Here is a 6535-nt window from a genome sequence, read left to right as displayed (position 1 = left end):
CCATTAAAATCTCCTGATGATTGAGGGAACCCCTCATGAAACAGATCTGTAGAGATGTAGTAGTCTTGTGATTTTTTCCCACACCTACATATATATATATATATATATATATATATATATATATATATATATATATATATATATATATATATATATACATACATATACACACACTAGGTGTGGGAAAAAATCGATTCGAATACGAATTGAATATGTTGTGCGATTCAGAATCGATTCTCCTTTTTAAAAAATCCGATTTTTTTTTAAATTTTTTTTTTTAAATGTATATATATATATAGATAGATATATATCATACATACATACATACATACGTGTGTGTATGTATATACAGTGGGGCATAAAAGTATTTAGTCAGCCACCGATTGTGCAAGTTCTCCCACTTAAAATGATGACAGAGGTCTGTAATTTTCATCATAGGTACACTTCAACTGTGAGAGACAGAATGTGAAAAAAAAATCCAGGAATTCACATTGTAGGAATTTCAAAGAATTTATTTGTAAATTATGGTGAAAAATAAGTATTTGGTAAACCATTCAAAGCTTTCACAGATGGAAGGAGGTTTTGGGTCAAAATCTCACGATACATGGCCCCATTCATTCTTTCCTTAACACGGATCAATCATCCTGTCCCCTTAGCAGAAAAACAGCCCCAAAGCATGATGTTTCCACCCCCATGCTTAACAGTAGGTGTGGTGTTCTTGGGATGCAACTCAGTATTCTTCTTCCTCCAAACATGACGAGTTGAGTTTATACCAAAAAGTTCTATTTTGGTTTCATCTGACCACATGACATTCTCCCAATCCTCTGCTGTATCATCCATGTATCCATTTTGGTATAAACTCAACTCGTCGTGTTTGGAGGAAGAAGAATACTGAGTTGCATCCCAAGAACACCCCAAGGAATATTGGAGCACATACTTGTTGGTCACATAAAACATTCATGAAGTTTGGTTCTTTTATGAATTTATTATGGGTCTACTGAAAATGTGACCAAATCTGCTGGGTCAAAAGTATACATACAGTAATGTTAATATTTGGTGACCCCGAAAGGGACAAGCGGTAGAAAATGGATGGATGGATGGATGTCCCTTGGCAAGTTTCAATGCAATAAGGCGCTTTTGGTAGCCATCCACAAGCTTCTGGCGAGCTTCTAGTTGACTTTTTTAAACCACTCCTCTTGACAAAATTGGTGCAGTTCAGCTAAATTGCATTGTCCACACGTTTAAGTCAGGACTTTGGGAAGGCCATTCTAAAACCTTAATTCTAGCCTGATTTAGCCATTCCTTTACTCCTCTTGACGTGTGTTTGGGGTCATTGTCCTGTTGGAACACCCAACTGCACCCAAGACCCAACCTGGTTGTCCTGACGAAGTTGGAGGTAATCCTCCTTTTTCATTGTCCCATTTACTCTCTGTAAAGCATCAGTTCCATTGGCAGCAAAACAGGCCCAGAGCATAATACTACCACCACCATGCTTGATTGTAGGATTGGTGTTGCTGGAATTAAAGGTCTCACATTTTCTCTTACAAAAATATTGCTGGGTATTGTTGCCAAACAGCTCATTTTTTGTTTCATCTGACCACAGAACTTTCCTCCAGAAGGTCTTTTATTTTTCCATGTGATGTCAACCAGAAGCTTGTCAGAACCTTGTGGATGACTACCAAAAGTGCCTTATTGCAGTGAAACTTGCCAAAGGACATGTAACCAAATATAAACATTTCTGTATGTATACTTTTGACCCAGCAGATTTGGTCACACATTTCAGTAGACCAATAATACATCCATAAAAGAACCAAACATTTTTTTTTGTGACCAACAAGTATGTGCTCCAATCACAAAAAATAAGAGTTGTAGAAATTAGTGGACCCTTCTGTTACAAATATTTCAGACATGAAAGACAAACTGCAGTAAACTCTGTTGATGGATAAACACTGATTGAATGATGATGCATTGAAAAGACATGCTGATTGTCAAGTAGAATATCGGCAGGATACAAGAGGCGGCGAGAAGGCACACGTTGTACAGTTTTTCTATGACATACTGCAGTGAACTCAATGCCTTTTATCCACCTAGCAACAGCACTGCATAAGCACACTGGACATTTCATTAGGTGCACCTGCACTCATCTCACAGACTAAGTATTCACTTTAAAAATGTTTAATATCGTGGTGCATCACACGCTGAAAGGAGTTTCTAAAATGTTTGTAACCTTATTTGGCTAGATTAAAAGGGATTATTGTTAAATAACAGAAAATATTTAAAAAAAATGTATTTAATATAAAAAGACTGTATTTGTAGATAAATGTCTATTGAACAATGATTTTTATACAGATATTGTGGGCAGTAAGCATAGTTTTATGTATTAAATTAGATATACAGCATCATACTTTTTGATTTTTATAAGTTCACAACTACAAACAAAACATTTACAGTTTTAAATAGTATAAATGTCATTCAATAAAATATATTTCCTTTTATCTAAGAAAAAAATACTAAAATCAACTTTAATACAGATTTACTAAAGGCTCTAACTAATGTGTATAAAGAGAAAATCCCCACTGCAAACTACATTTATTTGCAGAATATAAACAAATTATACATGGATGACCAATTTCAATAAATACAAGGGCTGGGCGAGCAATTGTTTTAGTAATCAAGCAATGTATTGCTTATTTTGTTCTTCATAGCCTCATTGTGTATTTTAGGGAAACAGTTTAAAATTAACTATATTTCTGCTTGCTATTGATAAGTATTTCTGGTCTTGTCATCCTCCTACGGACAGAAGGGTGACATGCCTGTGCGGCTGGATCAAAAGAAACGTCGGAGACGCTTTACTAAACCAAAAGTTGCTTCATTACAAGCAAGTGTCATTATACAGGACTGCAGTTCCTGGAGGAGGTCAGGTCACTCCTAACTTGAGAAGCCAAACCATCAGCTTTTATGTTCCTACCTCCTGTCTGTGTGTGTGTGTGTGCTAGGACAAAAGAGCTCTGACCATAAAGGGGATGTTTGTGTGTAAATGTCTGCAAAAACAAAAGCTACCGGTCATAACTTAGATGTTGGCATCAGGATAAACTAGTTTTGCCCCGATATCAGTATTTTGTTAGTAGTACCAAAATTAATTCGATACTTTTTGGTTCTTTTCTAAATAAAAAGGGAACCACAAAACATTGCTTTATTGGCTTTATTTCAACAAAAAATCTTATGGTACATTAAACATATGTTTCTTTTTGCAAGTTTGTCCTTAAATAAAAAAGTGAACATACAAGACAACTTGTCTTCTATTAGTAAGTAAACAAACAAAGGCTCCTAATTTAGCTGCTGGCATTTTCCATTGTATTATTTTGTCAATTATTAAGGACAAAGTGTATAAAAGTAATTATTAATCTACTTGGGATGGCAAACCAGTACTTTTCACAGGCAATATAGAACTGAATATGATTCATTAATATTGCGGTACTATACTAATACCAGTATACCGTACAACCCTTGGCGAAACATGTAGTCTCTTCTCACAGATAGGGCCATCATCTTTGCATACCGAGATCATATTTAATTGCCCTTTCTTTGGCGATAACTAATCCAATCCACACACAAATGTCTAACTAATCCTCTATTTAATTAGGAGCTCAAACTGAAATACTACTATTTACTTAAACTGATTTTTTTTTAAAACGTCTGCTGTTTGACGCCACACAGACAGTCGCGATCAAAAGTTTACATACACTTGTAAAGAACATAATGTCATGGCTGTCTTGAGTTTCATGTTTGTTACATCTGACCTCACATGGACGAATATAAGATCTTCTGGAAGAAAGTTCTGTGGTCAGATGACACAAAAATTGAGCTGTTTGGCAACAATACCCAGCAATATGTTTGGAGGAGAAAAGGTAAGGCCTTTAATCCCAGGAACACCATGACTACCATCAAGTATGGTGGTGGTAGTGTTATGCTTTGGGCCTGTTTTGCTGCCAATGGAACTGGTGCTTTACAGAGAGTAAATGGGAAAATGAAAAATGAGGATTACCTCCAAATTCTTCAGGAAAACCTAAAATCATCAGCCCGGAGGTTTGGTTTTTGGGCGCAGTTGGGTGTTCCAACAGGACAACGACCCCAAACACACGTCAAAAGTGGTAAAGGAATGGCTAAATAAGGCTGGAATTAAGGTTTTAGAATGGCCTTCCCAAAGTCCTGACTTAAACGTGTGGACAATGCTGAAGAAACAAGTCCATGTCAGAAAACCAACTGCACCAATTTTGTCAAGAGGACTGGTCAACAATTCAACCAGAAGCTTGTAGATGGCTATCAAAAGCGCCTTTTGCCGTGAAACTTGCCAAGGGACATGTAAGCAAATATTAACATTGCTGTATGTATACTTTTGACCCAGCGGATTTGGTCACATTTTCAGTAGACCCATAATAAATTCATAAAAGAACCACATTTCTTGAATGTTTTAGTGACAAACAAGTATGTGCTCCAATCACTCTATCACAAAAAAAAAAAAAAGAGTTGTTGTAGAAATTATTGGAAACACTTGCAAAGAACTTATGTTCTTTGCAAGTGTATGTAAACTTTTGATTGCAACTGTATCACACACACATCTATTGCAGCGGCCGTGCAGAAACAGTTTGCATATTCAAAGTTCCGTGCACTCCATGTGGTCTGGATTTAATACATTTTTTGTATGGTGGTTACACTTAAACAAATAATCAAAGAAGCAGAATAACAGAACAATGGCTTTATAGTGAAAGCCCTGATAAATAGCAAGCTGTTCAATATAAGTGTTATTTTCTTTTTGGTTCATTGCAAACTACTTGCGCGTTAATAAAATTTGAAAATTGACATAATTCACAGTGGAGGTTAAATCATTTTGAATGTTTCATCTCAGAAAAAAACCCAATCCGACTCAAACATCCCTCGTCGACGGTCGAGTCTTCCCAGGCAGGGCTTGGCTCGCAGTCTTAACTGATTCAAGTTCTAATAATAGCCGCAGCCTTGATATGAAAATGCATCTCCGTTTCCCTGGAAGCCGGGGATATAATCTGGCAAATGGCAGCATCGGCGTGCCGCTTCATAAAAGTAGAAATAGCGAGGAAGAGGAAATGAGCAGGAGATTTTTGAAGTGAAGGCCAGAGTCCAGTATTTACTGAGGAAAATTTATTATTTACTTGTAATTTACTCCTTTGAAGCTCTGGCTGTTTTTGCATTTATTATTTTAAATTCAAAGCTAAAGTTAAGGTACCCATAATTGTCACACAAACACACTAGGTGTGGCAAAATTATTCTCTTCATTTGACCCATCACCCTTGATCACCCCATGGGAGGTGAGGGGAGCACTGAGCAGCAGCGGTGGCCGCGCCTGGGAATCATTTTTGGTGATTTAACCCCCAATTCCAACCCTCGATACTGAGTGCCATGCAGGGAGGTAACGGGTTCCATTTTTATAGTCTTTTGGGGATTGAACTCACGACCTACCGATCTCAGGGCGGACACTCCAACCACATTATACTTTGTGTTTGTAATAGGCTTATCACATCATCCAAATATATTTGAACCGGGACTAGATGATAGTAAAGTCATAATTAGTAAGAATTGACTTGACTATACATTCAATGGCCATAACCCCAGAACCTCCAACTAGCAATAGTGTGTCAAAGTCATATAATTAACTACATGCTTAATTGTATTTTTTTTGGTATAAAATACATTTGGTCACTCATGTACATATTAGTGTGGCCTCGGTACCAATATGTGGGGCGGTATAGCTCGGTTGGTAGAGCGACCGTGCAAGCAACCTGAGGGTTGCAGGTTCGATCCCCGCTTCCGCCATCCTACTCACTGCCGTTGTGTCCTTGGGCAAGACACTTTACCCACCTGCTCCCAGTGCCACCCACACAGGTTTAAATGTAAAAATTAGATATTGGGTTTCACTATGTAAAGCGCTGTGAGTCACTGGAGAATGTATTTTGATACCTGTCGATATTTTGTATATAAAAAGGGCACCACAAAAAAACGGCATTATTGGCTTTATTTTTACCCCAAAAAATCGTACGGGTCATTAAACATATGTTTCTTATTGCAACCGAAGAACAATTTTGTCCTTAAATAAAATAGTGAACATACTAGACAATAGGGCTGCGAATCTTTGGGTGTCCCACGATTCGATTCAATATCGATTCTTGGGGTCACAATTCGATTCAAAAACGTTTTTTTTTTTCAATTCAACACGTTTCTCGATTCAAAAACGATTTTTTTCCCGATTTAAAAGGATTCTCTATTCATTCAATACATAGGATTTCAGCAGGATCTACCCCAGTCTGCTGACATGCAAGCAGAGTAGTAGATTTTTGTAACAAGCTTTTATAATTGTAAAGGACAATGTTTTATCAACTGATTGCAATAATGTAAATTTGTTTTAACTATTAAACGATCCCAAAATATGACTTATTGTATCTTTGTGAAAATATTGGATACAGTGTGTTGTCAAGCTTATGAGATGCGATGCAAGTGTAAGCCA

The sequence above is a fragment of the Nerophis ophidion genome, linkage group LG26, assembly GCF_033978795.1.
Source record: "Nerophis ophidion isolate RoL-2023_Sa linkage group LG26, RoL_Noph_v1.0, whole genome shotgun sequence".
Classification (NCBI taxonomy): Eukaryota; Metazoa; Chordata; class Actinopteri; order Syngnathiformes; family Syngnathidae; genus Nerophis; species Nerophis ophidion.
Note: the sequence above shows the minus strand (reverse complement) of the source record.